Raw genomic sequence first — 18,968 nt, 5'->3', positions numbered from 1 at the left:
GTGTGCTTCTAACTTGGCCAGTTGGAACAAGCCTTAACAATCTTTAATGCATGTGTGGAGGCTTCTTGCCCTGCTAAGATGCTCTTTGGCATGGTTGTGAAATGTGGGTGAATGATTGCACTCTGTTTACTCAAAGGCGTTGGTTTCACTTCAGTGACCCACGAACCCTTCGGATCCAGTCAGCATCAGCAAATAGAGCTGAGGTCAGAGGCCCCTCAGTTAGCCAGGAACACCTTTTATAGGAGCCAGTCCCTTCCTACAGAGACACAGCATCACTTCCACGCCTCCTTCTCTCTGCCCAGCGTGTGGAATGGCCCTTGACACTGTGCTCTAATAAGGAACGAGGACTTGTTTCAATAAGGAGATCCTGGCACGGGGCCCTTCAGGTGGTGCCTGGGGAAGTCCTTTTGCTTTTCAGGAGGTAAGAACATCCCTGCCTGCATTTGGGATGGTGGCAGTGTCCTTTTTCAGCGATCAATGGAAGTATCCTGAAGCACAGCCTCGAGTAAGCGGCCCCTTTTCTTTACCACGCAGCGTGTTACACAGTGAAGAATTAGTAGGGACCTGAAATGATTAGTATCTGGCTGCTGGCCCAGAAAGAAGGAAAGCTGGGTCTGGCAGCATTTGACAGTAATTTTCTGTAAGACAAGTGTCCTTAGCTCTTTCATTGTCCAATTGATTCCTTAACAATAGCACTCCCATTTGTAATGCTGAGTCTATAGGGCTACTCTGGCAGGAAAAGAGAGAGGAGCACAAGTCACCGGGCAGGGCACATGCTGCAATAAACAGGAGGTGGCTGCTACAGAGAAACAGGTAAATGTGGGTAAAAATAAAACCAACAAAACCCCCAGAGCCACCCAAAATGTTTGGCAGCGGTCACCTGTGGTATTGTAGCATGAAGAGGTGATAACCAAAACACAGTGGTCTCTTTGCCTTTTGTGGTCTCTGGGGGTTTTCTTCTTTCTTCCTTTCTTCTTTCAGGATCTCTACTCCTTCATTAAGAGAAGGACTTCACTGAGGTTACATCTAAAGTCATTCTCTTTCTCTGAACATTTAATTGAGGCAGAAGATTAAAAGGCATCTACTTGTGGTGCTTCTTAAACTGGTTACTTGCGTGTTTGGGTATGTTTTTAATGAAGCAGCTTTCATGTCTGAGCCGCAGTCAAAACTTGGAGATCTGATTTCTGCTGGGTTTCAAAGCAATTGACTCATCAACTGCCTTCAGCTCTGGGGGCCCCAATGCAGGAGGGATGTGGAGCTGCTGGAGTGAGTCCAGAGGAGGCCATGGAGGTGCTGCAAGGGCTGGAGCAGCTCTGCTCTGGAGCCAGGCTGAGAGAGCTGGGCTGGGTCAGCCTGGAGAGGAGAAGGCTCCTGAAGGGGAGACCTGAGAGCAGCTCCAGTGCCTGAAGGGGCTGCAGGAAACCTGGAGAGGGGCTTGGGACAAGGGATGTAGGGACAGGCCAAGGGGAATGGCTTTAACCTGCCCGAGGGGAGACTGAGCTGAGCTCTTAGGCAGAAGCTCTTCCCTGTGAGGGTGCTGAGGCTCTGGTACAGGGTGCCCAGAGAAGCTGTGGCTGCCCCATCCCTGGCAGTGCTCAAGGCCAGGTTGGACACAGGGGCTTGGAGCAAGCTGCTCCAGTGGAAGGGGTCCCTGCCTGTGGCAGGGGTTGGAGCTGGATGAGCTTTAAGGTCCCTTCCAACCCAAACCACTCCATGATCACTTTAGCCTTGTGTTTCAGACCTAAAATGTCAGATGTTCCTCTTTTACAATATTGTCATTTTGTGATGTTTTCCCTTTCCCCCTCCCCCCTAATGCTAAAATTGTGATGCTTCTAAAGCAAATTTGTGGAATCAACACTTATAAGTGGGAAGTATTTCCTCGTGCCAGTAACCCTTGTGCAGCTTTAGCTTTCCTGCAGCCTCAGTAGATTTTCACCTCTCGTTTCTGGAATGGAATGGGAATTTGCTTCCTCTCAGCACTCACTGTTTGCTTGACTCCCCCTTGCCCCCGTGCTCCACAGTCACAGCCTTTGCTTCTGTTTCTTCACCTCTTTTCCTCTTGGCATCCTTTTTGCTTCCTGCTCCTTGTTGGTGTCTTTTCAGCGCTGGGAGGTGGCACCTCCTCTGTGTGTGATAAGTGGGTTGTTGGCTTAGAAATCACTCCTCACTGCTGATCTTGGTGCCAACTGAGCCACAGGTGAGCCTCGACTCTTGCCTTTAATGTGAGTGAAGCATGGCTCAAACCTGGGGCAGCACAGACAGGCTTTGTAGTGCTCTAGGTAATGTTTAACCAAGTTTACCTTCTAACCCCACATAGCTCCTGAGCCATGCTTTAAATGTTAATAGTGAATCGGAAATATTGGAGGTGACAGAGGAATGCATGGTAATGAGATCCTTCTGAAGCAAGCTGGCTGCTCATTCCAAAGGCAGTGAGCTTTTAATCAGTGCCTTATCTCAAGTATGGTACCTTTTGTTTTGTCCTCATTTATATTGCTTGTGTTATGAGTCAAAGATCAGCTGGTGTCCCCTGGTACGGGAGCCAGTTGGCTGGTGTCACTGTATAAGATCTGATTTACAGGCTTTAGGTAACGGGTAGCTTATGGATCACAGAATGGATTGGTTTGGCCACGGGTTCAGGAGTTGGGGTTTATTTGTCCATAGTCGCACTCTTGGAAATGAAGATGTTCAGGGAATGCCCGTGTTGCTGGGAGGAGTGGCTGACACGCCAGAAGGCTGTGCTGCCATCCAGCGAGACCTGGGCAGGCTGGAGAGTTGGGCAGGGAATAACTTGATGAAATATAACAAGGGGAAGTGTAGAGTCCTGCATCTGGGCAGGAACAACCCCAGGTTCCAGTATAGGTTGGGGAATGACCTGTTAGAGAGCAGTGTAGGGGAGAGGGACCTGGGGGTCCTAGTGGACGACAGGATGACCATGAGCCAACACTGTGCCCTTGTGGCCAAGAAGGCCAATGGCATCCTGGGGTGTATTAGAAGGGCGGTGGTTAGTAGGTCGAGAGAGGTCCTCCTTCCCCTCTACTCTGCCCTGGTGAGACCCCATCTGGAATATTGTGTCCAGTTCTGGGCCCCTCAGTTCAAGAAGGACAGGGAGCTGCTGGAGAGAGTCCAGCACAGGGCAACAAAGATGATTAAGGGAGTGGAGCATCTCCCTTATGAGGAAAGACTGAGGGAGCTGGGGCTCTATAGTTTAGAGAAGAGGAGACTGAGGGGTGACCTTATTGGTGTCTATAAATATATAAAGGGGGAGTGTCACGAGGATGGAGTCAGGCTCTACTCAGTAGCAAACAATGATAGGACAAGGGGTAACGGGTACAAACTGGAACACAAGAGGTTCCACTTAAACTTGAGAAGAAACTTCTTCTCAGTGAGGGTGATGGAACACTGGAACAGGCTGCCCAGGGAGGTTGTGGAGTCTCCTTCCCTGGAGACATTCAAAACTCACCTGGACCCATTCCTGTGTAACCTTATCTAGGTGTTCCTGCTCCGGCAGGGGGATTGGACTAGATGATCTTTTGAGGTCCCTTCCAATCTCTAGCATACTGTGTGTGTGCTCCCGTGCAGGATCTCCTGGATAGAGACTTTGGAGCCTTGACTCTTGGCTCTCTCAGGCATCATGTGTTCCCTGTTTCATGATAATGAAATCTGAAGCACCTGAAGCAGCTGTAGATCTAAGCAGCAAGGTTAGCCACTCAGACACCCAACCCAGTGGGGCTTGGGCTTCAAAATGTTTAGGGCTAATGCATAGACCCATGAAAAGGCAAGGGGAGGACAGAGCTGAAGTGGCTGAGTGAAATGAGCTTGGCTTTTGCTGGTGGTAGAACACTTGATGCTCTCGTGTGTGGTGGGGAGCAGGAAGGTTAACGCTTGCTTTAGCTTCTCAAGTGGCTTCAGTCAAGCTCCGTGTTTTCTGTCCTCTTCTTGCCTGTTCCAGGATCGTGGAGCTTTCCCTGTGTCCCTGGTGGGTGGCTGTGAGCTTGGTTCGGGCTGTGCCCTGGTGAGAAGCCCTCTGAAAAGGCTGGTTTGAAAGGAGCGCCCCTGAGCCGGTTTAACCTGGGAAATGGGGCTCTTTGTGTGTTTCTTTTCCTCTTTTTGATTGCATTAAGTCATGCAGGAAATTCCAGATGGTTCTGGCACAAAAGCTGTTCATCAGGAGCAACGAGAGCTGCTGAAGCCATGGGGCTGCCCTTGGAGGTGAGAACTCCGGATCTGTGTTTGAGCTTCTCAGTCTTGGAGATACCAAAGGTTGAGCTCAGCTTCAATGAGTGTGTCTGGTGCTTGGAAAGGCAGCTCTGTGCCTCTTAAGCTCTGGTTCCTGTGCTGCAAGTGATGATTTCCCTGTTTCTTCTGGGGTGTGGTGTTCCTGAAGAACTGTTTCTGCTGGTTTTGTTCCCTTGTAGAAAAGAGGAAGTTTAAATCTGAGCAGAACGAGCTTATTTTCCCCCTTGTTCTATTTAAGGAATGTTTGAATTTCCCATAGGAATCTTCCCAACAATACCAAGAGATCCCAAGTATTTCCTGGGGAAAAAAAAAAGCACTTGAGGAAATAGGACTTTGGTTCTATTGGTCACTAGGAATGGGTGAATGCCAGCCTGCTCCAGTGGAAGGTGTCCCTGCCCGTGGCAGGGCATTGGAACTGGATGAGCTTTAAGATCCCTTCCAACCCAAACCATTCCATGATTCTATGATTTCTTCATGGAACCCTCCTGTTCGAAGGTTCCTGATGTGAAGCTGAGCACAGAAAGCTGCTGTGACGTTGTCTGAGCAGGTTTCATCAAGTTCTTTAACACAGCTAAGTCTGTGTTAACTGCTCCGTGTATAATCGGCTCTTGCCATCGCTGCTGTTTAATGTAGGCTTTCTTAAACCCCCTAAGGAGCTTTCCTCTCCTCATAGGGCTTTCAGATGTTTCCCTTCCTAATGATAAATGTCAACAAATGAGATCAGAGCATCTGCTGCTGTGGGAAGGGAGAGGTCATTTTCTCAGTGTGGTTTGGGCTTGGGGGGGTTTGTTTCAATGTTCTCCTTCGTGTGGCTGAGAAACCAGAATAGATCCCATCCCTCATCCTGCAGAGAAGGGGAGCCTTTGGTGGTGTGTGATGTGGTGGCACCCGCCGGGACCCTCTGGTTGTACTTAAAGGGAATATGCTTGTGCGGGCAGGGATTCTCCAGGGCTTGAGGGGGTTTTCTGCTGGTTGAAGATCCAAAGAATGAGGCATCCGTGGAAGAACAGGGAAGATGCTGAGTGCAGTTGTAGTTGTCATGATGTATTTTTAATCGCTACTTAAATAGCTGTGCACCTCTGCTCCATTTCATAATGGGTCTGGGGTGCTTTTCCCCCTTGCCTACGTGACAAATCGGCACTGGAGAAGGTGAATTTGGATCCGATGCCATCCGAAGCCAGTCCCGCAGTGCTTTGTGCGCTGACAGCCGCCTGCCTCCGCCTGTTAGTGGGCTTTGCTCTAATTCATGCCCTGAGTACGCTTCCAGAAGAATCTGAATTCCCCAGGAAGTGAAGCTGTCAGAAGAGCTGCTCGCTTTTGGGTAGGCGGGAGGAAGAGCTGCATCCTGCTCAGCCATATGTTAGCAGTGCCTTAAAGGCAGCAGGGGGTTAGGATTACAAAAGGGTGAGGATTCAGTCACCCCTAAGCCCAGGCAGAGCAGGACCCCAGCACTCGCTGTGTGGGGCTACAGATGGAGCTCTGCTGTTCAGCTTCCAAAATTCTCCCTGATGCCTGTGGCCTCACAAGCACCAGGATGTTCCTTGTCCCAAGCATGCTGCCTTTGTTCCCAAAGTGAGGGAGCTCCCTGTGACCTGCTCTTGGGCTTTTCTTCCAGCCACTCTGCTTGGAAGCCTGTCCCGAGCTTCATGGAGGACATGGAGCTGCGAGGGCTGGAGCAGCTCTGTTCTGGAGCCAGGCTGAGAGAGCTGGGCTGGGGCAGCCTGGAGAGGAGAAGGCTCCTGAAGAGGAGACCTGAGAGCAGCTCCAGTGCCTGAAGGGGCTGCAGGAAACCTGGAGAGGGGCTTGGGACAAGGGATGTAGGGACAGGGCAAGGGGAATGGCTTTAACCTGCCAGAGGGGAGACTGAGCTGAGCTCTTAGGCAGAAGCTCTTCCCTGTGAGGGTGCTGAGGCGCTGGCACAGGGTGCCCAGAGAAGCTGTGGCTGCCCCATCCCTGGCAGTGCTCAAGGCCAGGTTGGACACAGGGGCTTGGAGCAAGCTGCTCCAGTGGAGGGGGTCCCTGCCCGTGGCAGGGGTTGGAGCTGGATGGGCTTTAAGGTCCCTTCCAACACAAAGCATTCCATGATTCTATGGGCACATTGCAACCAAGGGATGTGGTGTTTATCTCTCTGAGCTATTTTCAGTGCTTCCCTCAGCAGACAAGAAGCTTTCTGCAAGTCCCTGCTCTGTAGCTGAACCTTTGAGTACCTCCAGAGCGAAAGAGCATGCTATGGATGCCAGGGCCAGCCGGACTGCGGCACTTTGTGTTTGAGGAAGCCTCATGGAGGTAACTGGCAGTGAACTGGGAGGCTTAGCGAGCCCTGCGGTGAGGTTCTGCAGGCAGCTGCCTGTGCTGTGCCTTGCTGTGAGATCTCAGCTTGACGTGCAACGCCTTCACACTTCCATTGGCACGGTGGTAACTGGGAGCTTGGCTGCTTGCGGATCCTTGGTGGCCAGGCAAAGTAGGTCAGTTATTTTTGAGCGTTATGATTCATTTATAAATGCCATTATTTCCTTGTGATAAGGTAGATCTGAGCCCTCCAGTCTTACGTGAGGGGTGGCTCTTTGCAACAGGAAACTGGTGCTTCCCAGTAAACAAACTCCTTCCCTAAGGAGAGCTGGGAGCGAGTGGAAAGGATTATTTTTAAGCTTTAAGCTTTGCCTGTCTGGGGATTTGTTCTTTCCCATGAAGTGGGTTTAGAACAGAAAATCTTTGGTGGCATGTACTGCTTCCAAAGCCCTTGGCAGATGGGTGACTTTGTTTCCAAACATCAAATGCTGTAGCTGTTTAATGCCTGTTCTAAAGCATGAGCAGCACTCTCGGAGAATGTTCATATGAAGCCTGCTGGGAATTAGACTTTTAAAAGAACTCTTTCTATTCTGTTATCGGGAAAAGTGATGAATTATGGAGAACTTAATGCAACACTTGGATTCCTTTGCTTAATATACTAAATAAGATCGCAGTGGAAAAAAGAAGGGAGCTGCACTCATGTCCTTACGTTTAACTCTGTAGTTACTGCGAGGTATTTGCTTTGCTTCCCTCTGATAGGGAAATAGCTTTATATCAAAATGAGCTGCTCAAACACAGTTTTAACCTGCAGTATCAAACCCCTTGAATGCTGGTTGGAAGGAGGAAGAGCAGCACCTTGCTGAGAGGTGAGAATGGACAGATAGAGGGGAGAGAAAAAAGGTGTGCTTTTGGGTTTCATGTCTGCCAGATGCCTTCCTCAATAGGGACTGCTCTTATTTCCACTGAATGTTTCATAAAGGCTTTTTTTATCACTCTATGAGTAGTTTATTACTGCTCTGGACAAGAGCTTATGTATCCCTACTGGTATAACGTGGACAAAGTCACTCACAATGCACATTTAGTGCTTATATTTGATCTTTGAAGGCCAGGTTGGATGGGGCTTGGAGCACCCTGCTCTAGTAGAAGGCGTCCATGCCTGTGGCAGGGGGTTGGAACTTCATGAGCTTTAAGGTCCCTTCCAACTCAAACCAGTCTGGGATCTTCAGGCTACATTTACAAGCAAATATCTGGTGCCTTGTATTTACCAAAGAGTTACACATAGAGAAGGTGAATTTGGGTCGCAGAGCTGAGGATCGCAGTAAGCACCAGCAGGGGATGTTTTGCATTAGAGAAAGGATTTTGCACGGTTCCACGTTTCCTTGGGAAGGCAAACCCTGGCATCGGGGTTCAGTAACAGTGAAGCATTCCTGGTATTTGTGCACTGTAAAATTGACAGAGTAATAGAGATGCAAATGGGCTGCACAACACTGCAGGCTCCATAGCAATGCATCATTGCGAGGTGCTCCTTAGCTATATACAAAACTTGGCTTTGGTGCAGGAGTGAGGTGTGAGATTTATCAGGTTCTCACCTTTTTAAGGGTGTCATTCTCAAGTCTCTAAATGCCTTTTTTTTTGCACAATTTTATAGTATGGGTGGCTTGGGAAAACAAAAGCTCTCAGATCCTTTGCAGAACCGCCACGTTTTGATGGCTGGTTTGGGGTTTGGAAGGCTTAAGGTGCTGCTGGGTTTCTCCGACACTCGATTGCTTGCCTTGTGTCTTTATCAGAAGGGCACAGCCTCAGGAGGTCAGGAGCTGGAGCTGCCTGGAGAACCTTGCTAAGGGTGTAGTGGCTGCAGGATGCATCTTCTGGTGGTGGTGCAGCAGCACACAGGACTTGGGTCTGCAGACTTAGCAATGACACGTTCTGGTTTTGCCTTAAAACCCACCTGTGTGAGCCTGAAAACTCGAGTATTAGCTTCTAAACCTATGTAAATGGGGCTGGCTCAGCCTGGAGAAGAGAAGGCTCCAGGGAGACCTTAGAGCAGCTCCCAGTGCCTAAAGGGAATTTCAGATTTGGCTGCTGTGAAGTTGTCCACTTTTCCAGGAGGATTTAAGTTTCCCTTGCAGAAGGTTGCAGTGTAGAACGTACCACGGATCAAACGTGTTGCCTTGGTGGCTGCTTGAGGACTAAAAGGCACAATTCCCGCTCCACGGAGGCATTGGCAGAGCCATCCCCACGTCCTGCACACGCACGGTGGGTTTGTTCTCTCTTGGCTTCCGAGTGCCCTCTGCTGGCATTGGCTCCTCTGCTTCCAGGGAGCAGGTTTGCTCTGACTGCAGCAGGTCCTGCGTCGTGTTTGCTGTCACTTCTGTGTCCTGCAAACCCCTTTCCCTTGGTATCCAAGTGCAGTTTGGTCCCCTTGGTATCCAAGTGCAGTTTGGTCCCCTTGGTATCCAAGTGCAGTTTGGTCCCCTTGGTATCCAAGTGCAGTTCGGCCTCCTGCTGTTTATCATCGTTTCTCTTGGGATGTGCTTCAAAACGTTCTTATTCCACTGTTCTGCATTGCAAACTTAAAGTTAGTCTGGATGGGGAGCCCCTGGCTTCCTGATCTTGCATGTTGGGGCTGCGTGGATGAGGCTCACAAGCCTAGAGAGGGTGGAAAACAAGATGCCAATGAAACCATTGTGGCTACAAGAGCAGAGCTTGCCATGCTGGTGCTCTTGAACAGAGATTTGCCCTGCTCTGGGACCTGCAGCAGCTCCTGCTCCGCTTTGGTGGCCAGAGGCAGGCAGGTCCTTTGTGTTCGAGACAGTTCTGGGCTGAAATAATTCAGGTTCAGCATTATAATGTTACTTTTTTCCCCCCACCCTGTAGAGCAAAGGGATCACTATTAAACTGAGCCCTGGTTGTATTCGAAATAACCACTTTGCACTACACAGCAGCCAGAAAACCCAGCTGTGCTGGGACTGAGCACTGGAATGACAGCACTTGGAATGGTTTTAGTGCCTCTGTGGCTCAAATTGAGGGACTCGTTAGTCAGGTTTAAGCCCGTGAGCTTGAGTCAGGCTGTGGTTCCTCTTTCTGTGGCCCTGGAATTCCTCCTCTCACTGGAAACATTGCTGGGTAAAGGTGAGCACTGTTTAAATGGGCAAAAATGAGGCTGGAACCCAAACCAGCTCCTGATTTGACTATTGATGGGTTTTATATCTATATTTTGGGGAGGAGGTGGTGCTGCCACTGGAATGAATATTGATTTAAAGGAAAGCACATTGTCGGGGGGTTATGGTACAGTATTAGTGCGGCTCTGTTGCGGGTGGGTTCAGGCAATTATGAATCCCACGTCTGCTCCATGACTGCTTCATGAATATTGATGCTGTCTTCCCACTGAGCAGTTAATTGGGTGCTGTCACTTTAAGCACCTTATTGAAATTGAAAAGCACTCTTAGTAAGTGACAAATGTCATCAGGAAGCTCTGTGTGTTGGGTGCATGGTGTTGGGGTGCCTGCATCTCTTCCTCTGTGCCCTCCAGCCGAGCAGCGTGATGATATAAACCCTTTGCTGGCCTTTGGCATCTCAGCTGAGACATCAGGTCCCCGCTTCCCTGTTGCTCTTCTGTGTGTCCGTACCACCATCCTGCACAGCTGGGAAGTGAGAAAAGCAGGGTTAGGGAGAAGACACCCATCTGTATCCCGATGGATGGGCACGGGTCAGAGGAGCTGCATGGGTAACAGGCACTGTATGAGAGCAGAAACCCAGAGCTCGGGGGTTTCTGGCCGTGTCAGATGCTCGATGTGAAGTGTGTAACTTGAACCTGGCACATTCCTGACTCGGATGGGAAAATGCTAAAGCAGCTCGGAGGAGGAATCGTGCCTGTGGCTCAGTGTCAAGTGTGCAGCAGCTGGGAGCAGAGGTTTCTTTTCCCTTAATAATCTTGGGCTTTAGAAACAACAGCTTCTGGTTTATGGATCCCCCAAGTGAAATAGGAGGTCTTGCTGTTTAATAGAAACAGGGTAAAATCCTCCTGCCGGGGCATGAAGAGAAAATGTTACTTTGGTGGACTCGTGAGAGAAATGGGAACAAAATTAGTTCAGCTGGTTTTGGAGCATCTCTTTAGGCTGTGTCCTGAAAGATCATAGATCTCATGGAATGGTTTGAGTTGAATGGACCTTAAAGCCATCCGGTTCCAACCCCTGCCACGGGCAGGGACACCTTCCACTGGAGCAGCTTGCTCCAAGCCCCTGTGTCCAACCTGGCCTTGAACACTGCCAGGGATGGGGCAGCCACAGCTTCTCTGGGCACCCTGTGCCAAAATCCATGTTCTTGGCTGTTTTGCCACTTTGAAGGCAGCACGTGCCCCCGTCACACCGCGTTCAGGCACAGCGGGCTATGGACACGTTATCTGTTTGCTTGCAGGTTGCAGGCAAAGGGGTTTTAATCACCAGGTTCCATGTACCCATGAGTCACCAAACTGCTGGAATCACTGTAATTCCGGGAGGATACCAAAAGGGATCCAAAGCTTCGTTTCAGTGCTGAAGCGGAGTTTGGAGAAGCGAAGCGCTGAGTGGAGCGCGTCTTAAAGCGCAGCAGATGGCTTGGACCAGCGAGCAAAAACCGGTCTCTGCTGATGGCTTGGAATCTTTCATTTCATGCATATATTCATAAAAGCTGTTGGTGAATGTGCAGCTCTGTGTACGTGAGGTTTACCCTCATCTGCTTTCCTGCTGGGCATTGGGCTGCTGCTTCCAGCGTGGCTTTGGGCTCCTCTGAACGCAGAAGAGGTGCTCTCCTTCCCTCGGGGCTGCATTAAGCATTGCCTTCTCCTGCTCTGTTTCTGCCCTCTCACCCTCTGCTTGCTGCAGTCCTGGTGGTGCTGGCTGGCAGTCTGACTACACCAAGATCCGAATCCCTCTTCTGGAGGTATCCCAAGGGGTTTCTTCACTGCTGGAGCGATGCCCTGGTCTAGCCCCCGGTGCAAGCTGTTTGCAGGAGCTGCCTCTCGCCTTGTGAGAGGGAAGCTGAGGGGGAAGGCACCTGCTTGGCTGCTCCATGCTCAGCCCCAGGCAATCTCCTGGGTTTATTTCCAGGCTCTGCAGCTGCTCTTCCCGCAAGCCAGCAGCAGACAGATCCATAACGTGGCCAGATTGGCTCTCCTGGCTGTGTCCAAGCTGTTGCAGGGATGCTTATTCGCAGAGAGGGCTCGGGGGAGAGCTCGTAGCAGTCTTACAGTACCTAAAAGGGCTGAGAAGAAACCTGGAGAGGGGCTTTGGGCAAGGGCCTGTAGGGACAGGCCAAGGGGAATGGCTTTAACCTGCCCGAGGGGAGACTGAGCTGAGCTCTTAAGCAGAAGCTCTTCCCTTTGAGGGTGCTGAGGCGCTGGCACAGGGTGCCCAGAGAAACTGTGGCTGCCCCATCCCTGGCAGTGCTCAAGGCCAGGTTGGACACAGGGGCTTGGAGCAAGCTGCTCCAGTGGAAGGGGTTGGAGCTGGAGGAGCTTTGAGGTCCCTTCCAACCCAACCCAGGCTGGGATTCTGTGATTCTCTGTTCACCTGTAACACAGCAGCCCTGGCCTCCCTGTGTGGGGACAGCAGGGACCATGGGGACCTTTGCCCAACCCCAATCTCCACATCAGCAGTCAACAGCACTGCCGTGGTGCTGTGTATGGGGTGTTTTCTCGGGGAGCTGCTCCTGTGCGAGCGTGGTGCAGAGTGGGGCAGTTCCTGCTTTGTGAACTCTTCAGTAACGAAAATCAGTCTCTTGGAGGAGGCAAGTGAAGGAAGAGCTCTTGGCTGGGTGTTCTGTGAACATACCGAGCAGCCTTTAACAGTACATGTGGTGTGTCGAGTGGTTCCCATCATCTGCAGCCTGGCTGGAAGGGAACCACGCGGTGCTTTGTTGGGTTTGGGCTTTGTTCGCTTCGGTTGAGCAGAAAAACCAGTGCCAAGGAAATGAGTATTTTTGTTGTGATGATGTGTTCGAGGCCCTGCGTTTATTTATTTCCTAAAGAGGATGCTGGAAGCCAAGCTGGCAGTTTAATGGTGCGTGATGCGCTAATAAAAACGTCTGTGCTTGTGTTTAAGCCTCCAAAGGGGAGCGAAGGAGCGCGGTGGTTATCAGCATTCAAACGGCAAGACGCAGGCTTAAACGTATGCAAAGCCTTGGGAAGGGGCTGAAGAAATGCCCTGAGTCTCTTGCAGAGAGCTTCTGACAGGCACATCGCATCTCTGAAAGTACGGGTTGAATTATTGGAGCTGCCTTTGTTTATTAAATGGAGCCTCCAGCAAGAGGATTAGAGGAAGGAATCGTTGCAGGCTCAGCGTTGCGTTGGCACGCAGCTGAACGGGGGATAACATTTACTTTATGGAGCGAACTCCGATAGATCTGTAAAAGATCCAGGTGTGTGGTAGATACCTAAAGAAGCAGCCTCCAAGTGCATGAATAAGCCTCCTGTGACGGGTCCGGTTTGCTTTTAGCAGTGCGTAATCCGTTTAAAACAAGGCTTCTTCCAGGCAAACTCCAACAGAAGAGGGTTTGTTTCGTTTTCAGTCGGGAATGCCAGGGAAGGATGCAGAGAGCTAATAAGAGAGTAATTATACATGCTATTGCTGGCTGGAGCAAGGGCAGAGACCATTAAAATGCCATTTTAGGAGTTAATTATATGGTGTTTCCAGTCGATGCTGGTGTCCTGGTTTCTGCTTAATCGACGTGTGGCGTGTATTTAGGATGTTGTGGTCGTGACATCTAATTTCTATTTTAAGCAGCTTTAGGCCACTGTTATGCAATAGTGTCCCAACCCCGTTAATACACGGATTCCAGCCTCCACAGGGCTTGTGCCTGTTGGATTTGTTCAGGAAATACGCAAAAGCAATAAAAGAGATGGGAAAAACCTTCAGGAAGTATTCTGGGACAGGCACACATGCCATAAGTAAAGCATTGCAGTGGAATCCAGTTAGTTAAATCTCTCCTGAAGCTCATTTAATAATAGCAGAGCCTCTGCTACCGCTCAGATGGAGGCAGCTGTGATTTGTTTCAAGGTTAGGCTTTGACTTCTGTTTTATTAGCTTTTCAGTTCATGCCCCTCCACTTGTGCAGTGTCTCGAGTCGGGCTACACCATGGTGTAGCTGAAACAGGGATCCTTTAGATCGGGGCTTTACACTTGGGATCCTTCGGCAGGGTGTGATGAAAGCCCCCCCCAAGGCAGATGTCAGGATTTGCTCTTCAGCCGGCCAGGATTGTGCTGGCGAGAGCAGATGAGGCTCCTTTGCAGCTGATGTGATGCCTGGAGGAAGTGACATTTATGTTCTTGATCCTTCAGTGCTTCTGCATGTCAAGAGCTGAGCCTTGAAATCCGGCTGCAGTGCTGTCTTCAGAGCCAGCAGGGCTGAAGGAGAGGATTCGTACAGGGAGAGGGGGAAACATCCAACTCCGATGGCCGTTGCAGACCCTTGAGTACTTCAGTTCTCCCTTCTTTTCTCCACATCTTCCCTGTAGGAGATCGGAGAGGGAAATCACTTTAACTCGCCAACAGATGCGGTTTTGAAGTTGAAAATTCGGAGATGTATTAGGATTCAGAGACCTCCCTTTGCTTAAGGTAAGAAAGGAGCAGATTCCCCTTGTTTCCTCCTTAATAAATGCCTATTTTCAGTTAACTCCAGGGCTGGAGTTTCTTGAATGCCTTTTTGCATGTTCAGCCTGCCACCGATGCCTAAATGGTTAATGTTCATCCCATTTAATAACTCGCAGCTGCAGGAGGCATATGGCTGTGTGCTTGTGGGAGGTGTGTGTGAGACCCAGGTCTGGGCTGCTCGGTGCTGGGACTCCAGGGGTGTGTGTGTGTGTGTGTGTGTGGTGCTCGGAGGGGATGAAGTGGTGCTCGTGGTGCAGCTGAAGGGGTTTCATGCCTAAAAGCTGGTTTTTGGAGGCTTTTTTCCCCTGTTTGATGGTAAGTGAGCTTGGCAACTTCCGAAGGATGCTGGGGGGGGGGGGGGGCTTAAATCACCATAGGCTCATCATCAAATCGTATCATAGACTTATGGGCTGGAGGTGGTGAAAATCCCACTTTGGAGAGGTAATAGTTGCATGGATTTCATGAAAGGTGAGACGTGGTGAGCTGTAGTTATGTTACCATGGCATCCCTAAATTACTCCAGTGTGAGTGCCTGGGAAGTATCAATGGTGAATTATTCTGGATCCTGGGGAAGGTGGTGTGTGAGAACAGGCATGCCATTAGCTCAGCTGTTTGTTTTTAGGTGAGAAGTGTGTTAATTACCTTCCTTTGTATGCTGTATATAATTATCCATGCTTTAAGCAGGAGCTGGTAGTGCAGAAGTGGTAGGCTTTTTTTAACCTGTTGGACTAGCATGGAGCCTTTGGATGCTGTATAAAATACAGGCATTAAACTGAAGCTTGGCTTTCTATGAGTCTGAATTTTCAAGTGAGGTTCTACTTAACCAGCTCTTTTACTAGTTGTTGTCTATCTCACCCTGTCATATATCAGGGAGTCTATGCCCATGGCAGGCAGCTGGAACTGGGCGAGCTTTAAGATCCCTTCCAACCCAGTCTGGGATTCTCTCTCTTGCTGTGCTTCAGGAGATTCAAAGGCAGAGATGCCAGAACTGGAAGGCAGGGAATGTTGTCTGGGTTTTTCCGGTGCCTCCTATGTTACAGCTGGAAGATAAAAGCTCTTTCGGAGCTGCTACACCAGACAAGTGATTTCAAAGCATTTCTAAATGATGAAAGGCAACTTTAAACTTCTGCCTGGTAATTAATACAGTCTGCTGTGCTGTGCTTAATCTGGAATGGGGGAGCTCCATTGTTCAGGCTCTGGCTGCTGAATCCATCCAGGCTGGGTGAGTGCTCCTGTGGATCTGCTGGGGTGGGTTTGGAGCTGGCTGTGCAAACGTGGCTGTGCTGGTGGATGGGATCTGTCATCGCCCGTTACTTGGGGCAGCAGGGCTGTTTAGGGCGCAGAATGTCTGAGGTTCTCTCCTTACTTTTGAATGAGCAGCAGGCAGCATCTGTGTGAGCAGTTGACATCCTCACTCAGGAGGAGGAGATGAGTTTTTAAGCGGACAGACCAACTTGTTTTGGAAATGAGGGGGGAAAAAGCATCCATTTTGTGTTCCTGCACTGGGCTTTCTATCCTCTGTGCAGCTGGAATGAAAACCAAACACTCTGAATGAATCCCTTGTGGTGCTTTGGGTTTTATCATTGCTTAAAATGTTCACTCTTCTCTCGCTCGCTGTATTCCCCCCATCTACTCGTGAGCTGTTTGCCTTGTCAAGCTCATCATTCTTCGCTGGCTTTTCCAAGCTTAACTGATGGCAGAACATGGCTTTTATGAACACCGAGGCAATAGAAGCTGAGACAATGCTCCTGCTTAGTGGGGGAATCAAGTTTTGCTGCCAGGTTTTAAATATATATCCTCTCAAAGACGCTTAGCAATCTGCTTATGTGAGCATCAGGAGTTTTTCTGTTTAAAGTGGAGTGGGGTTTTGCGATTTCTTTCCTTTAGGGTGGAAGTAGTGAAGGTCTGAATTGCGAGGGACAGATGAAATTAAGCCGCAGAAGCGCTGATGGCAATCTACAAAGCTTTAATGTGTGAATGTAGTCTGGGCATTATCCATATTTAGAAGCAGTCTAGATTGAATCCTGGAGAAAAAGCAGAGTTCTTCATTGACTCCTGCCTTGATCGTGTGCTTCTGGATGGTACGAAACAGTGGTTTGAAGGAGATGCTGATATTTATTTTGCTGCTGCTAGAGCTGTATCGGATATTAATTGCCCCCAAGTTCAGTATTGGCATAAAACATAGAGGGGAGGGTGGTAAAGAACATAGTCTGTGACATTTCCTTGCTTTCTGAAGCCCTTTTTTTCCTGCCTTCAGGAATTAATTCAATTTTTCAAGTGTGGTAGCGTGCTGTATTTAATACCTTTTAAATGACAGTGCATCAGTTAATAGGATGAAGAAGATCGGGGTGGACTGATAATGAATCTGCCAGGGGAAACGGCAGCAGAGGAGCATTTGACATAGACTGAGCAGTTTATTTTGCACAAACAGGGAGCATTTTAGCATCTGGTATTTTGCTGGCCCAGGACTGAAGCTTTCTGGAGCCAGTGTCTCTCTTGTAGTGCATCGCCTTGACCCTGGCTGGAGCTTCTGGGTGCCCTGCAATATCAAGTAATAATTTATAGGCTATCAATGGGGTTGAAAGAGAATAAAGAGTGAATGCATTGACTCTGTAGATGAGGAAGGGAGCCTGTAGCATCCTGAAGAAGCTAGGATTAACTTTATTTTTCTGCTTCAATATTGAACAGTTGCTTTCTAGAAGCGTTAGGAGGAGCCTCTGTTCCTGGCAGTGGGGATGTGTGGGCACAACTTCAAGAAATCTTTACAATATTGATGAAAACAGGATGTTTTGCTGGCCTGTTCACTCCTCTCACTCACTACTAGAGGTGCCCGGGCACTACAGGCAGGAGCAACTCGCTGGTTGCACCCACACGGTCAATACACCCGTGTCTTCAACTTCTGCATCGGTCTGTCTTCCATGCCACACCTCCAGGTCAATATTGCCTTTCCAAAGCAGCGAGGGTGTTCTACATTATTCTTGGAGGCTGATGCCCTTCTGTGAAGTTTTCTCATCCTTGTCAATGGCCTCAGTTAATGTTTCCAGAGCTGGCTGTTAAATTAGCTTTTTCCTTAATAATTCTGTGATGCTTTCTTAACTCTACTTGTGCTTCAGTGGTAACTGTTCAGCTGCAGCAATTAGGATGAAGTCTATGTAGGTTGCTTGATCTATCATATATTTCAATAACTGGGGGTTGGAACTAGATGAGCTTTAAGGTCCCTTTCAACTCAGACCATTCCAGGGCTCTGATATCAGGGAAAGGGGGGATGCCCATCCATCTTCTCTTTGGCAAAGTGCTCTTTAAATTCAGCAAGAGAAGTAGCACGACTTCCTGGTACTGTGAGGAAACGTTCTTGAGGTGGACCTTTAGTGCATTTGTTGTATTAGGAGGCTTCCATTAGTGCCAACTAATTACATGGGCCATGTTGCATTTGAGTTGCAATTACATTGACCGCTGTACAATAATTAGCTTTAATACAAGTTTCCATGTGTAGGGGAGATTTAATTGCTTGCTGGTTTTTGACAAAGATACTGCTGTTTCCCTTAATTGGGTTTCCCTTGTCTTCTGCAAGTGACTCTTGAGAACTAGAAACCACTCGAGTAGGCAGATCCTGCCACCAGGAGTTCTCAGAGATGAATATGGCATTAGTATTCCCTCTGGCAGCTTTGCTAATGGCATTTTGTCCTTCTTTCTCACAAGCAAATGCTTTGTCTTTGCAGCCATCTAACAACATCAAGCCTCACAAGTGCGTTCCTGGGATGCAGCCCTCGCTCTGGCTGAAATAGAAATGCTTTTGGATCGCACTCGTTGATCTGCAGCAACTTACATTAATGGAGGAAGCCTGCTTACATGTCCTGATGGTTGTAGCTAACAAATCTGAGGTTGGAAGGGACCTTAAAGCCCATCCAGCTCCAGCCCCTGCCACGGGCAGGGACCCCTTCCACGGGCAGGGACCCCTTCCACTGGAGCAGCTTGCTCCAAGCCCCTGTGTCCAACCTGGCCTTGAGCACTGCCAGGGATGGGGCAGCCACAGCTTCTCTGGGCACCCTGTGCCAGCGCCTAAGCACCCTCATAATAAAGGATTTCTTCCTAATGTCTACCCTAAATCTGCCCTCTTCAAAAACACTTGATTTGCGTTACTAGTCAACGTATATAACGCATAGACTAGAAACACTTATATATGCACAGAATGGAAGTGCTTATCTCTGCACAGAATGCTAACTGCATACGTTTCTGCTTAAAAACATTTGCTTTGAACATTCTTTCTATTCCAGTTTTCAGCAAAGCCGCTAGCACCGAGCCCCAATGAATCACTTCATCCTGCCTGCGTGCTCAGCCTCTTGCTGCAGTGCATGCTGCTGAATGGGTTCAGCGTGAGCAGTGTCATCAGCGAAACCATTGTCAGTGCTCATTGCTAACTGGATCTTTGCATGTTTGCAGACATGTGTTGGCAATGCCCTCACCAGTCGCTCAGAGCTGAAACCCACCCGCTTGTGAGCCGGTTCTTGCAGGGCTCTATGTGTCAGGGCAGCCCAACAACAAAGCCCCAAATATGCACTAAAGAACTTGTTAAGTTTCAGATCATGCTTTCAAGTGTGTTGCTAATAAACCATTTTTACAGTGACGTGATGACTTCCATCTGTGGAGTGATTTTAAGTGTCTTCCTCTTAACAGCTCTTCTGCCCACAGCAGTGTTATATGGTCAGGATTAATGATGGAGGTACAGCGTTGTCAGTCTCAATGCATTTTTCTTGATACGTTTTCATTAGATTAATGACCTCATTGCAGGGTAGCCATAACTTGTCTATAAAGCAGT

The 18,968-nt window shown here is 49.1% G+C and overlaps 1 protein-coding gene across 3 annotated transcripts in view; it reads left to right on the top strand.

Moving 5' to 3' along the window:
• The first annotated feature begins 266 nt into the window (after positions 1-266).
• GLCE (glucuronic acid epimerase) overlaps positions 267-18,968 on the top strand; it is a 38,712-nt gene continuing 20,010 nt past the window's right edge. Inside the window, exons 1-2 of one of the 3 annotated variants that reach the window (XM_057404633.1) lie at positions 267-421; positions 14,018-14,117. The gene's annotated coding sequence lies outside the window, so the exon portion shown is untranslated. Of the gene's footprint in view, positions 422-527; positions 814-14,017; positions 14,118-14,387; positions 14,469-18,968 lie in introns of those variants that run through there. The other 2 variants (XM_057404634.1, XM_057404636.1) reach the window with 2 other exon arrangements.

This window comes from Pezoporus wallicus, unplaced genomic scaffold (assembly GCF_028554395.1).
Source record: "Pezoporus wallicus isolate ANWC-B61680 ecotype Strahan unplaced genomic scaffold, APGP_CSIRO_Pwel_v1 contig_14712, whole genome shotgun sequence".
Classification (NCBI taxonomy): domain Eukaryota; kingdom Metazoa; phylum Chordata; class Aves; order Psittaciformes; family Psittacidae; genus Pezoporus; species Pezoporus wallicus.
Note: the sequence above shows the minus strand (reverse complement) of the source record. Positions and strands in the feature narration are given on the sequence as shown.